This window comes from Erythrolamprus reginae, unplaced genomic scaffold (assembly GCF_031021105.1).
Source record: "Erythrolamprus reginae isolate rEryReg1 unplaced genomic scaffold, rEryReg1.hap1 H_64, whole genome shotgun sequence".
NCBI classification, from domain to species: Eukaryota; Metazoa; Chordata; class Lepidosauria; order Squamata; family Dipsadidae; genus Erythrolamprus; species Erythrolamprus reginae.
The window spans coordinates 100176-115702 of NW_027248522.1; the positions used below are offsets into that span (position 1 = coordinate 100176).

The 15527-nt window shown below is 43.3% G+C and overlaps 1 protein-coding gene across 3 annotated transcripts in view; it reads right to left on the reverse strand.

The window, feature by feature from the left end:
- The window catches only part of LOC139155807 (phagosome assembly factor 1), a 73961-nt gene extending 71863 nt beyond the window's left edge, over nt 1-2098 (reverse strand). For 2 of the 3 annotated variants that reach the window (XM_070731091.1, XM_070731093.1), the window contains exon 1: nt 2034-2098. The gene's annotated coding sequence lies outside the window, so the exon portion shown is untranslated. Of the gene's footprint in view, nt 1-305; nt 362-2033 lie in introns of those variants that run through there. The other variant, XM_070731092.1, reaches the window with a different exon arrangement.
- Nucleotides 2099-15527: the final 13429 nt, after the last annotated feature.

The following is a 15527-nucleotide window of genomic DNA, read 5'->3' on the forward strand; positions in this document are numbered from 1 at the left end:
GCCACCGTGAGTCCATTAGAAGGGCGGCCATAAATTTAAACAAAACAAAACAAACAATAGCCATAGTGTTAATTATTAGATTTGTATTTAGATTGTGTTATTGTTGTTGTGAGCCGCCCTGAGTCTCCAGAGAGGGGCGGCATACAAGTCTAATAAATTATATTATTATTATTATTATTATTATTATTATTATTGTTGTTGTTGTTGTCATTGTTATTATATAAATAAATTCCCATTTCTATCCTGGCAATCCTGTGGCTCCTTTCTTCACAAGAACCTTCCTTTTCACACATACACACACACACCTTAAGATCTCTGTTTAAAGAGCAGGAGAAAATCCCCAAGCCCTTTAAAGATGCGGTTATCTTGCAGCAGGCAGGCGAATCCCATCCTATTCCTTTCCTTTGTGGGAAGCCAGACAACAGAGATTGTGTTCACAAGTGACAGGCCGATAGATAATCTGTCTTGTTTGTTCTCTCCTCTTCCTCCCTCCCCGGTCCCATTTGTTCCTCTGCCAAGAGTCAAAGTGAATCTAATCGATGGCTCCCCTGCCTGCCTGCCAAAGTTTGGCATAATCTTCTTCCCCAATCATGGACATACCCAAAAAGCAGAGAGGGGTTTCCCCAAGAGGCGGGAAAAAACAACCCTCCCCCCATGGGCCCAGATTACTTAGCAGGGGACATTTACACAACCATCCAGACCCACAAGTCTTGAGTCCCACAAGTCAAATCCAGGGAAAGGGGCAGATTCCACTCCACCTGATATGTTCATGCCAGGAGGTGCCAGGACCCTGACCATCTTGAAAAAGTCATGCATACCCCACCCACCCCACCAAAAAAGATAGGAAGACAGGTTCCAACAGCCTGCCTGAGAGAGGGGGGAGGGAAAAAAGAGACAGTGAGGAGGGAGGGAAGGAAGGAAGGAGAGAGAGAGAGAGAGAAAGAAAGGGAGAGGGAGAAAGAAGAGAGGAAGAGAGAAAGAAAGGGAGAGGGAGAAAGAGGCAGTAGGGGGGGAGAAAAAGATAGAGGGAGAGAGAGAAAGAGAGGTGGGAGGAAGAGGGGGAGAGGGAAAAAGAGAGGGATGGAGAAAGAGGAAAGAGAGAGAGGCAGGAGAGGGAGAGAGAAAAAGATAGAGGGTGTGAGGGAAAAGAGAAAGGAGAAAGAGAGAGGGAGAAAGAAGAAAGAGAGGGAGAGAAAGGAAGAGGGAGAAAGAGAGAGTAGAGGGGAAAAGAAAAAGATAGCGGGAGAGAGGGGGAGACAGAAAGAGAAAGAGAGGTGGGAGGGAGATAGAAGAGAGAGGCAGGAGAGGGGGAGAGAAAAAGATAGAGGGAAAGAAGGAGAGAGGAGAAAGAGAGAGGCAAAGGGAGAGGAAGAAAGAGAAGCTGGAGGGAGGGAGAGGGAGAAAAACATAGGGGGAGAGAGAAGAATGCTGGGGATTCTAGCTTTCCCACACCTGGAGGACCCCCCCTTCTCTCCCCTGAGAAGGATGGGGAGGGGAAGGGGGGATGCTATCTATAGGCTTAATCCCCTCCTGGACTCATTGTGTGTGTCTTAGCAGGGACAATAGCCTCCCACCCTCAAAGACACCCCCCTCCCAAGAAGCCCACCCAGGGGCCCAGGAAGGGCCCTCCTCCCTTCGTCTTATGTAAGCTCGGGGCTGCTTCGCCTCAGGGGGCCTCCCCCCCCAAAGAGGGGTCTAGCCCAACACAGGCCTCCCCTCTTATGGGGAGGGGGCTAGCTCCAGTCTTCCTCCCCCCGGCTGCCTTCCTCCAACCTCCGGAGGTTCGGGAAGCGGCTGGGAACGATGGGGAGTGTAGTTCGGGAGGGGAGGAAGGGCCCCTTGAAGCCCCCTCAGAGGAGCCCCCCCTCCCGACGCCTCCCGCCCCACAGTGTGAGGGGGGGGTCCTCCTTGCAGCCCCGCAAAGGCGCCCGGAAGGACCTCTCCCCGCGCTGTCCTCCCCCCTCGGCAGCGCCCTCCCCTCCCCGGGGGTCGCTGCTGTCCGGGCGGGGACGGCGGGGCTGCGACTCACTCACCTCACTTGCGGCTGCCGCAAAAAGCATGAAAATCGCCGCCGCCGCCAGCCCAGCAGGGGAGGGGAGGGAGGTAGGGAGGGGAGGAGGAAGAGGAGGGGAGGGCGGGCTCGCGCCTGCGCGCTAGGAGGGCCGGCCGCGGAGAGAGCCCCGCCCCAACTCAGGGGCGCTCCGCCTCTTCCCTTCGGGGAGGAGGACTCTGCGCATGCTCAGAGGATTTCTTTCGCCCTGTGCGGTGGGGGGGGGGGCGAATAAAGAGCTCTGCACATGCTCAGAGGCCACCCCATCTCTTCTTCCCAGTGGAAAGGAGACGCGTTTCTCTTCCTCCCCCCGCAATAGGAAAGCCCTCCGCCCTCGGGGGAGGAGGGAGAAGTCTGCGCTTGTTCAGAACCCTCCGCCCTCGGGGGGGGGGAGTCTACGCATGCTCAGAAGTCTCTTCCATGCCTACCATCCCTATCTTACTGTCCTATCATCCTCATTTAGCTGTATTTGTTTTGCTTAGAATAGAATAGCATAGAATAGAATAGGATTTTATTGGCCATTGTGATTGGACACACAAGGAATTTGTCTTTGGTGCAGATGCTCTCAACATACATAAAAGAAAAAGACATTTGTCAAGAATCATGAGGTAAAAAACACTTAATGATTGTCATAGGGGTCAAATAAGCAATGAAGAAGCAATCAATATTAATAAAAATCTTAGAATACAAGCAAAAAGTTACACTGATTATGTTTATACCTACACCTGCTATCTTGTACATGTTTGACAAACAACTAAATAAAGAAGTAAGCATGCAATTCTGAGTACCAAGTAACATCAGAGTGAGAAAGCTGCCCCAAGTCTGCGGAGAGGGGCGACATACAAATCTAATTAATAATAATAATAATAATAATAATAATAATAATAATAAAGATGCAGGGTGGATCGAAAGGTCTGGAATTGTACCTATGCCCAGTGGAAGGCTCTCCTTATACTGAGCTAGCCCATGTTCTGTCCAGGCAGAACCTCCTAACCATCAATTATCCAGGTTCGATGCAGTGTTTCTTGAACTTGGCAACTTGAAGAACCGAAGAAGCTTCTTGGATGAGAAGCGAAATGTCTTCAAAGAAAAAAAGAAAGTCCAGTTGCCTCTTGGGGGAAACCCCCCCCCCCCACACCTTTGGGTTTAAGATGCAGGGACTTCAACTGAAACTCAGACTACTTGGGGAATTCTAGAAGTTGAAGCTCCCACATCTTAAAAGTTATCAAGTTTTTTTAAAAAAACAAAACACTGCCGCACCCTAAGACCAAGCCAAAGGAAATTGACTTTTAAAGTTGAAGCTTAACAAGATATATTAACCATGTTGTGCAGCAAAGGCCAGAAGAAATGCAAACACAAATTGTTAACCAAAGTTTTGGGTTGTGCAAGCCATAGAATTTTGAAAAGTAAAAGACTGGTGCCATCTAGTGGCCGTTCGGAATCAGCATTTGAATAAAAGAAGAGAATTCTTTATTGGCCAAGTCACACAAGGAATTTGTCTTTGGTGCATAATATGCTCTCAGTGTACGTAAAATAAAATATACATTGGATTGGACACACAAGGAATTTGTCTTTGGTGCATATGCTCTCAGTGTACGTAAAATAAAATATACATCGGATTGGACACACAAGGAATTTGTCTTTGCTGCGTATGCTCTCAGTGTACGTAAAATAAAATATACATTGGATTGGACACACAAGGAATTTGTCTTTGGTGCATAATATGCTCTCAGTGTACGTAAAAGAAAATATACATTGGATTGGACACACAAGGAATTTGTCTTTGCTGCGTATGCTCTCAGTGTACGTAAAATAAAATATACATTTGTCAAGAATCATAAGGGTCAAATAAGCAATCAGGAAACAATATTAATAAAAATCTTAAGGATACAAGCAACAAGTTACAGTCATACAATCATAAGTGAGAGGAAATGGATGATGGTAATTATGAGAAAAATCTAATCATAATAGTAGTGCAGACAGTAAATAATTTGACTGTTGGGGGAATTATTTGTTTAGCAGAGTGATGATATTCGTGAAAAAACTGTTCTTGTGTCTAGTTGTCTTGGTGTGCAGTGCTCTGTACCGAGGTTTGGAGGGTAGGAGTTGAAACAGTTTAGGTCCAGGATGTGGGGGGATCAATAAATATTTCCACAGCCCTTTTTTTTGACTAGAATAACATTGTAACAGAGTTGGAAGGGACGTTGGAGGTCTTCTAATCTCACCCCTGCTCTAGCAGGAAATTATATAAAACGGATATCCAAACTTGGCAATTTGAAAATCTGTGGAATCCAACTTCCAGAATTCCCCAGCCAGCCAGCCATCAAAAATCACCTGGGTGACTTTGGGCCAGTCCAACCTACCTCGCAGGGTGGTTGTAGGGATAATCTGAAAGGAATTATTTATTAATTTATTTATTGGACATTTATGTCGTCCCTCTCAGTGGACTCGGGATGGCTCACAACACATCAATAAAAACAATATACAATAACATATCTGATCCAATTAATATAAATAACTAATCTAAAAAACTGATTTTAAAAAGGCTAAAACATTAAAAATCATTCTTCCAGATTCAAACCACAGACATACCACACATTCATTGGCCAAAGTGGGCAGTGAAAAAAATAGGTTATGTTGAACAACTGGTAACTTTAAAGAAAGAAACAGAATCATTGACCCTGGCTATACAAGAACAGGTAATTCGCACAAATGCCATAAGGGCCAAAATTGATAAATCCTCAAACGAAGCTAAATGCAGATTGTGCAAGGAAGCTGATGAAACTGTGGACCATTTGCTCAGCTGCTGCAAGAAAATCACAAATTGATTGCAAATTACGGCACAACTCTGTTGCACAAAGGATCCATTGGAATTTATGCAACAAGTATAACATCCATGCTGCTACAAACTGGTGGAAACACAAGCCTGAAAAAGTCATTGTGGAATTTTCGCATACAAACAGATGAAGTACTGGTGCATAACACACCAGACATGACGCTGGTTAGGAAAAACAAAGTGACTATCATTGACATCACAATGCCAGGGGATAGCAAGGTCGATGAAAAGGAATAAACACAAAAATTTGCAAAACACCAGGGCTTAAAAACTGAAATTTGATGATTATGACATAGACCAGCAGTGGTAATTCCAGCGGTGATTGGAACACACTAATGTTTAACTACGTAGCATTGTGCGGGAAAAACCTCAGAACTGGTTTGTAATTTTTCATTACCGAAATGGGTCTCCAATAAAGGTTTACTTTTGGGATTTTAAAATGTTTGACAGTGCCTATTGTTCCTAGGTAGACATTATGCTAGAAGAAAAATCACAATTCGTTTTTTCTCCCTTTGGCTCCATCTTGTGGACGGTTCCAGTCTTGTGCAACGCGGCTGTAGAATTCACATCAATGTTCATTGGCCAGCTTCTTAAACTGGTCAATGAATAGTTTTATCCCTTTGCTTTTCTATGGGTGGCTTGTTTGTTTTTTCTTGTTTTTTTCTCCACAATTTTCATTTTTACATCAACACATATACCTTAAAATGTCAAAACATACATATTTATATATTTTTGTTCAATCAATCAAAATTAGCAACTTTTGAAGTGTGCGGACTTAACTTCCCGGAATTCCTCAGCTAGCAACCAGGGGTGGGTTCTGACATATTTTTCTGCCAGTTTGCTTTCTCACACGCCATGGGGGGCCACACACACCGCATGGGCATGCTTGCACAGTGCTAAAAAAATAGATTCTGTGCATGCGCAGAAACGAAAAACAAGATGGTGCTGCTGTAGATGCTGCCAACAGAGTCAATTTGGGGGCGTCTCCAGCCAAATGTCACTGCGAATTCTGCAAGCAGGGTAAAATTCCTGCTATCGGTTCTATTCAACCGGTCCAAACTGGCAGGACCTCCACCTCTGCTAGCAACACAAATTCTCATATGTTAAACCTTCCCTCCCTCCTATCTCCCCTATCTCTTCTCCCTTCTTCCCTCCCTCATCCATCCCTGTTTTACAGAATAGAATAGAATACAATACAATACAATACAACACAATACAATAGACATACGAAGAGAGGTTGCTGGAACTGGGCATGGATAGTTTAGCAAAAAGGAGGGCCAGAGGGGACATGATAGCAGTATACAGATATTTGAGGGGTTGCCACAGAGATGAGGGGGGGTCACACTATTTTCCAGGGAACCAGAGGACCAGACCAGGAGCAACGGATGGGAACTGGCCAAGGAGAGATTCAACCTGGAAATAAGGAAGAACTTTCTGACGGTGAGAGCGATCAACCAGTGGAACGGCCTGCCAACAGAGGTTGTGAACAATCCATCACTTGACACATTCAAAAGGAGATTGGACTGCCATCCGGCCGGGGTGGGGTAGGGTTTCCTGCTTGAGCAGGGGGTTGGACTTGATGACCTGCAAGGTCCCTTTCAACTCTAATAATAAATAATTAAAGAATAGGACAGAACAGAATTGAATAAACACAGTTGGAAGGGTTCTTGAAGGTCTTCTAGTCCAACCCCTTGCTTGGGCAGGAAACCCCATACAATTTCAGATAAGTGGCCATCCAATCTCTTCTTAAAAACTTCCTGTGTTGGAACATTTACAACTTCTGGACAAAATTTGTTCCACCGGTTAATTGTTCTGTCAGGAAATTTCTTCTTAATTCTAGGTTGCTTCTCTTCTTCATTAGTTTCCATTCACTGCTGCTTCTCCCTTGACCTCTCCTTGCCCCCTTGCCCTCCATTCTTCTTTTCTTCTCTCCTGTCTCAAATCCCTTCTCCTCTTCCTTCCTTCCCTCCTTCTTTCCTTCCTTCCTTCCATCCATCCATCCATAACTTGCTTCATTTCCTGCAACTTCTGGCAATTTCCCCTTTTCAAAATCATTTTCTTTCTGAACCTTGCAATTGTTTGAATTGAAATGATTACCCTGTTTGGTTTTGCCAGGGTTTTGATTTTTCTGAAAACCAGTTGTTTGTGTTTTTAATTTGGATTTCTAACCGAGAAAGGAGGAAAGCAGAATTTAAAACAAACCAGGCTGGGCAGAATCCTCCTCCTTGAAAGATAGAAAAACAAAAACAAAATAAAATTACATTCTTTGTGAGAAAGACTTTCTGACAGGTACGACAGAGCGAGGAAATTGATCATAACGTATGCAGAGTTTTTAAAGAATCGAAGTGTTCTGGGAAAATAAAAAAAGGGTCTCTGGAACGTAGGTTTTTTGTTTTTTGTTTTAATACATTTTATTAATTTTCATAAAATGAACAAACAGATAAACATACATTTAATACAAAAAATGGGGTTGCATTTCCCCCGCTTCTTTCAAAAGTATAAATTTGAATACAGAAAAAAGAATACATATTTAAAATTCAATTCATTGTTGTAAATATAAAAAAATAGTTTGTTTAACTTTTCATAATAGTTCTTCATATATAAACTAATTCTAATATACTTCTAAAATCATATTCTAATTAATTTTAATATAACATATAAATCTTATCTCTACAAAAACAGTTCACTCATTTATTTATTTGTTTATTTTAACCTTTTACTGTTTCTTCTTATTAATCCATATATAAACTTTTTTTTAAATCTAATTTGATGAACCCCTACAATTCTGAATGAAGGAAAGAGCAAAGTGGAATAGATCCACTCTGTTAAGGGGTCCCTTTTGAGGAGAGCCCAGTGCAGAGCAAGGAAGCTCAGCTGAGAAATCCGACTTAACAGCCCTTGGCAGGCGGAAGCTCAGCTGCAGCTTTCCCAACCTGGTTTTCATTTCGGGTAGCCCCCCCCCCCCAGCCCCCCCTGTCCCACCCGCTAAGCCTGAGAGAGCCGGAGGGAGGTGGAGGCGGGGGGGGGGAGGCTCACTTAGTTGCTCAGTAGCTTTGACAGGCTGTTAGTGGCACTTTCAAACCCATCATTTCTACCGTATGTGCGTGCGTGTTTTCTCCCAAAGCCTTGCCCAGATGTGCTGAAAAAGGCTGGGGTGGGGGAGACCACAGGACCCCCGCACATGGCAGGAACTTAAGGTCACCCCTCCCCAAGGCAGGGGCAGGGGAGGGGAGGCCATCAGCCACAAAGTAGCAGCCGGCGCTCAACGTCTACCTTCCCCCCACCCCATCGCCACCCTGACGTGGCTTCCCCCATTCGGGCTCATTACAATGGCATCAATGTACGAAATCTTGTCCTGTGCCAGATACTGTGATGTGATTCATGCCGAGTTAGGTCTAAATTTGTACCTCTCATTAGAAACAGATGCCCAACCTTTTCCCTCCCGCTGCTGGATTTTTTTCAAGCTAACTTTACTGATAATACATCCTGCATGTTGGATCAGAGGCTCACTGCCTGCCGGTTGGGTTACACCTAAGAGGAGGATGCTTCTTGTCTCTGAAGTTCAACCTTGGAAAGGGAGGTCGGGCTGAGTCTCAACAGAAGCAAGAAAGAGGCTCGTGGTCACGGAAACCCCCTCTTGTGAATCAATGGCATCCATCCACTGAAAAGTCCAAGCGACAGACCTTCAAAGAGTTAACTGCAACAACAGACCGTCTCAGTTCTTTCTGAGTTCTCAGCAGCAAAGGTGTAAATTGGGTTCTGGCAAGCAGTCTCTGAGGAAGGAAATACAATGAGCCAAATCTTCAGAAATCCGAACTGTTGTCTCCTACGACCACTGCTCCCCTTTCCTTCTATTTATTCTCCAGCCAGGGAGGGAGGGTCTCTCCTATATCTTTTCTTCTATTCCTATATCTTTTCTTCTATTCTTTCATTGATATATTTTATTCCTATATCTTCTCTTCTTTCTTTGATATATTTTACTACAATTGTATCCTCTATAACAGTGTTTCTCAACCTTGGGTGTTTGAAGATGGGTGGACTTCAACTCCCAGAATTCCCCAGCCAGCGTTGCTGGTTGGGGAATTCTGGGAGTTGAAGTCCACCCATCTTCAAACACCCAAGGTTGAGAAACACTGCTCTATAACCTTCATTGTGTATTGGACTAAATAAATAAATAAATAAATAAATAAATAGATAGATAGATAGATAAATAAATAAAATAAAAATAAAAATCCCGCCGTCCGCATATGCTTTGCTTTCCAAGTCAACTCCTTGTCCTCCGTTGTCCACCTCTCATAACTGCTCTGTGCATACATGCATCTGGAACAGGCTCCAGCTATTCCTCCTCCGCACTCATCTCTGACTCCAAAGGCAGCTGGGAAATGTCTGACGGCCCTGGATCTATCTCTGCCTCTGACACAGAGCATCCATCAGAGTCTTCCCCAGACTCCAGAGCTGGCTCAAGTCCCTCTCCAACCTCCTCATCGTCTTAGTCTGCCACCAGCTCTGTTGTCAGCTGGCAGGCCACAACCCTTGCCTTTCTGCTTGAAACAAGAGAATGATGGGAGAGAGTGGGGTTTCTGCCATAGAAGGAGGTGATCCAGAAAGTAAGGATGACATTGTTTGAAGCCCTGACCTTGTTTTTTACATGCATTAAAAATATTCAGGTGACGTGATAGCAGTCTTCCAATATTTGAGGGGCTGCCACAAAGAAAGAACTTATTTTCCAAACCACCAGAAAGCAGGACAAGAAAAAAAATGGATGGACACTAAACAAGGAGAGGAGCAACCTGGAATTAAGGAGAAACTGCCCCAACAGTGAGGACAATTAACTAGTGGGACAGTTTGACCCAGAGGTGATTTTTTAACTGTTTTTTTAAATCTTTTTTGGAAGCTTTGTTTATTCAATTTTCCAATTTTAAAAACATCACAATAATTTTGCACAGATCAGAACCGATCTCTTATATTGTATCTATTCTATAACTTACTGTTGTTATTTAAATTTACATTATTTAAACAGTTATTTATATTTACGTAGTTCTTATATTTGTAAGAATTTTCACATTATATCACAGTTTTAAAAATTTCTTTTCCATTCAGTTATACCATCTTTGCCAGGTATCATAATATTCTGAGTTGTATATAATCCTTTGACCTGCGTCGTCAGCCTATCCATTTCTGCACATCTGTATATTTTGTCTACGACTGTGTCTTCAGGTGGTATTGTTTTATTCTTCCAAAACTGTGTGCAACAGATCCGGGCTGCGGTTATTATATGTATTATTAGATATTGAAGGTTTTTTAAATCATAATGTTTCTTACTGATTAATCTTTTATGATGTTTTTAAATGTATTTTATATCCTGTTGTAAGCTGCCCAGAGTCCTTCAGAAGTTGGGCAGCATATCTATATCTATCTATCTATCTATCTATCTATCTATCTATCTATCTATCTATCTATCTATCTATCTATCTATCTATCTATCTATCTATCTATCTATCTATCTATCTCCTGTATCTATCTATCTATCTATCTATCTATCTATCTATCTATCTATCTATCTATCTATCTATCTATCTACTGTATCTATCTATCTGTCTGTCTGTCTGTCTGTCTGTCTGTCTTTCTGTCTGCCTATCTATCGATCTAATTATGTAACTAACTAACTAACTACCTAACTACCTAACTACCTAACTAACTAACTAACTAACTAACTAACTAACTAACTAACTAACTACCTAACTAACTAACGGCAAACATCCTTCTGCGTGGGATCAAAGGAATCCCTCAAGAAATGTTCCTGAAGCAAACAAGGAATGCTTGTGAAAATGCATTTTTCCCCACATAGCATCTTTTATTCTTGCAACTATCTTGGGATCAAACCCAACCTCATATGGTCATCTGACCAATCCTTGAAGCTATCTTGCTTTAAAGTCGAAGGAACAAAGCTTCGTGGGAATGCCTGGAGGTGTTTTCAGCATCAAGGCCTTGGCTTTGTAGATTACAATTTTATGTTGCCTTTTGCTAGTTTTGGAAGAAAAGCTTCCAATTTTTTATGAAAAACCTCTGGGTTGGAGGGAAAGCCATTTGTAGAGGAGAGTGAGAACGTTCTTCAAAAGTACAGTATTTTCAAAATTCTACGCAATACTAATTGGGTAGAGTTGTGGGAATCGACAGTGTCTTTGAAGCTGGGTGTGATGGTGTGGAAGTCTTCCCCTTAAGCAAAGTATATGGGTTTTCTCTTGACTCACCTGACTGGCTCAAGGTTGGCTCAGCTTTCCATCCTTCTGAGGTGGGTAAAATGAGGAGCCAGATTGGGGGCAAGAGGCTGACTCTGTAAACCATTTAGAGAGGGCTGTAAAGCACTGTGAAGCGGTACATAAGTCTAAGTGCCATTGTCCTTCCTTCCTTCCTTTTTTATTTTATTTATTTTTTATTAGATTTGTATGCCGCCCCTCTCCGTAGACTCGGGGCGGCTAACAACAATAAGACAATATAAACAAATCTAATATTTAAGTTTAAATTAAATTTAAAAACCCTAATTTAAGAAACCAATCATACATACAGACATACCAAGCATAATTTTTATAAGCTTAGGGGGAAGGGAATATCTTCCTTCCTTCCTTCCTTCCTTCCTTCCTTCCTTCCTTCCTTCCTTCCTGCCTGCCTGCCTGCCTGCCTGCCTGCCTGTGAACAATGTTTAGAATGCAGTATTGCCAATAATTCAAATCTAACCAGGCTCAAAGTTGACTCAGCCTTCCATCCTTCCGAGCGAGGTGGGTAAAATGAGGACTTAGATTGTTGGGGGCAAAAGACTGATTCTGTAAACTGTTTAGAGAGGGCTTTACAGCTGTAAACTGTAAAGCACCATGAAGTGGTATATGTCTAAGGGCTGTTGCTATCATCCATCTACCCATCCATCAATCCATCCATCCACCTATCCATCAGTGGTTAAAATGCAGTATTGGAGGCCGACTCTGCCCACTGCCAGCAGTTCGATTTTGACTGGCTCAAGGTCAACTCAGCCTTCTCTCTTTCCTAGGTCAGTAAAATATGAACCCAGTTTGTTGATGGCAATAGGCTGACTCTCTAAACTGCTTAGAAAGGGCTGGAAAGCACTATAAAGTGGCATATAATTTTAAGTGCTATTGCTATTAAGAGTCCATGGGAGACTTCACAAAAAGTGGCTACAAAACATTGGAAGAAGTTGTTAGGATGAGCTCTCCACAGTTGCTAAACAAGAACTAGTTATACTTTATTATTTGGCATATGATGGGAACATGGCAGAAGAGAAGTAAACACATACGCACAGTCCACGTAACTTCCATGGTAACCGTACGTCCAGTTCAGGTATCCAGGGAAATGCCTCTGGCGCTGCTTCATGCAAATCCTCTAAGGCAGAGGTCTTCAAACTTGGCAACTTTAAGACGTGTGGACTTCAACTCCCAGAATTCTCTAGCCAGTAAGCATAGCTGGTTGGAGAATTCTGGGAGTTGAAGTCCACACGCCTTAAACTTGTCAAGCTTGGGGACCCGTGCTCTAAGGAACCAGGCAACACACACCATCGGTGTTGTGAGAAGTCCACATCCGACTCAGCTGGTCGAGGATCAAGAGATGGAAGAAGAATGTGTCTAGGATGTGAGGGGTCTGTAAAAATATTTTCACTGCCCTCCTTGACTTGTGCAGTATACAGAGTGCGTTCCAACAGTAATGCGATTTTTTTTAAAAAAGTAATTTATTGAAAAGATTTGCGTAAACACTTAAAATTCTTCAAAGTACTGTCCTTGGGCCTCTACACATTTTTTCCAGTGACTCTGCCATGACCGGTAGGCACCCTGGAAGGCGTCTTCCAGGACCTCTCGCAAGGTCTTAGTTACGTCTGATTGGATCTCTTCTATGGACGAAAAACGGGTTCCTTTCAGGGCTGGGAACAAAAAGAAATCTGCTAAGGCGATGTCAGGACTATAGGGGAGGGGCAGCGTTGGTACCTGGTGTTTGGCCAGGAACTCGCGGACTTGTTGCACGTTGTGGCAAGGCGCGTTTTTCGTCCATAGAAGAGATCCAATCAGCCATGACGAAGACCCTGTGAGAGGTCCCCGGAGACACCTTCCAGGGCACCTACTGGTCATGGCAGTCGCTGGAAAAAATGTGGAGGCCCAAGGACAGTACTTTGAAGAATTTTAAGTGTTTGTGCAAATCTGTTCAATAAATTACTTAAAAAATAATAATTGCATTAGTTTTGGAACGCACCCTGTACAGGTCCTCAATGGAAGGCAGGTTGGTAGCAATTGTTTTTTTTCTGCAGTTCTGATTATCCTCTGAAGTCTGTGTCAGTCTTGTTGGATTGTAGAGCCAAACCAGACAGTTATAGAGGTATCTTGACTCATATAGTGGCTAATTCACCCCATTTTGTCCATACTCCCCATCAAATCTTTGGTTCTCTGACTTTTTCCAGAAGTTGGCAAAGCGGGTCCAACAACGCTTTTCAGTTATCTAACTTCATACTGGAAGGCCACCATTGTCTTTCCCCTACCTCTGCGCATTTCTATGATCTTTTAATTGCTTAAGATTGCCGATATTCTTTTAGCATGCTGGGGGGTTTTTTGTAAGTGCAAAGAGGGGAGACTTGATGGAGATGGTAGAACATGCCAACAATAAATGAAGAGTTTTGATTTGTAGAGCGAAGGAAAATAAAGTACAGATTGGTTAGCGAGATTACCGGTTAACATTTTTACCGTGTTTTCAAACAAAAGAGAGAAATTCATTAAGTTGCACAGAGTTGTGGCTCCTGTCATCCCTGAAACATTACCAGCATTACAAGTAGTCAACAATTATGACCATAATTGGCCCTTAAAATTTCCACTCATAGTTAAGTGAGCTTTGTTGCATTTTATGTTTCTTGAAAAGAGTTAAGTGAATCACAGAAGTTAGCAAGTTGGTTGTGAAGTGAATCTAGCTTCCCCCTGGACTTTGCTTGTCAGGTAGGTTACAAAAGGTGACACTGCAATTGTTACAAACACATGGCAGTTATTGCAACCATTGTTAAGTGTGAAAAAATGATGGTAAGTCCCCTTTTCCCCCAGTGCCGTTTGAAGTTTGAATGGTGGGTAAACAAATGGCTGTAACTTGAGGATTGGCCGTTATTTTTTAACCTCCTGCAGTTCTGTGTCGATTAATTAAAAGTTTGGTCCTTTGCTCTTGCTAAATGCATTTTTAAATACTTGCCTGCCTGCTTTTGAGTTATTGCCATTAAAAAAAGAGAGGGAACATGAATAGTGGAATAGTTTACATTACTGGGATGCAAACTGTATTCTACTGCAAGGAAATTAAAAAAACAAAAGCAGCCGTTTGTACAATTCTCCAAGAACGTTCCTTCCCACTCAAACCCTTTCCGAGAGGTTTAAAAACTCTGCACCTGCTTCATCAATGCAATCCACCACACCTGGTTTTATTGTTCCCAATGATCATGGATTTTACCCCAGCTGTTTTGGGATGAAAGGGCATCAGTGTGACCTGCTTGAAAGCTGAAGACATTGAAATCTCAAATAAGGAAGCGTTGGATCACAATCCAAAAGAAAATCATCTCATTTCTAGGTTATTCCTTGTCTGGCTTTAAAATAGCTTGACCCTCCATCAAGGGTGGGTTCCGACTGGAATGGCTAATTGCTCTGGTGCCCGAGTGTGGGATCAAACGCAATTTTGCTTCCTGCACCTGTGCAGATAGCAAAATCTCGCACGGGAACGCACGTATGTGCGTATTTTGGTGGGTTCTTGCTTCCCCGCATGAGTCGCCGTGCGAGATTTTGCTACTGGCACAGGTGTGGGAAGCAAAATTTTGCTCGATCCTGCACATGCACGCCAGAGCCGCAGAGCTACATGCAATTAGTTGTTCCGGTAGGAGCCCACCACTGCCTTCCTCTATGTGGCAGCCCCTCAAATATTGGAACACCGCTATCATGTCTCCTTCTCTTCACTAGACTAGCCAGGCCCAGTTCCTGGAACCGTTCATCATTATATTTAAGCCTCTAGTCCCTTAATCATCCTGATCGCTCTTCTCTGCACTTTTTCCAGAGCTGCGATGGTGAACCTACGGCACACGTGCCATAGGTGGCATGGGGAGCCATATTGGAGGGCACGCGAGGCACTGTCCTGTTAGCTCCAGCGTGCATGCATGCTCTAGACAGCCTTGGGAAAGACCGTTTCTCCCTCTGGGTGCTTCAGGGAAGTCCCAGATGGATAAACCGGAAGTATGTTTTCTGGACTTTTGGTTTGTCTCTCGGGCAGTGCAAAAAAACAGCACAATGAGCAAATAGGAAGTGTGTTTTTTCGAACGTCCAGTTTGCCTGTTTTTTTACATCAATGGCCCCTATGCACATGCGCGGAGATGGGGGCAGAGACGGCCTGCTACTGGAATGGTCAGGAGCTACACTCGGGTAGCAATTTTTGGGATGCGCAAGCAGCTGCACTTCACCAACCTGCACATGAGATTGGCTTCTGCGCATGCCCAGCAAGTGAAATCTTGTATGAAGACGCTCATACAAGATTTCACCATTTTTGGCTGATTTTTTGTTTCTGTGGATGCACGGAAGCAAAAATATCGGCGAAAATCACCAAAATCTCCCTCTCGAGCTTGTCCTCACC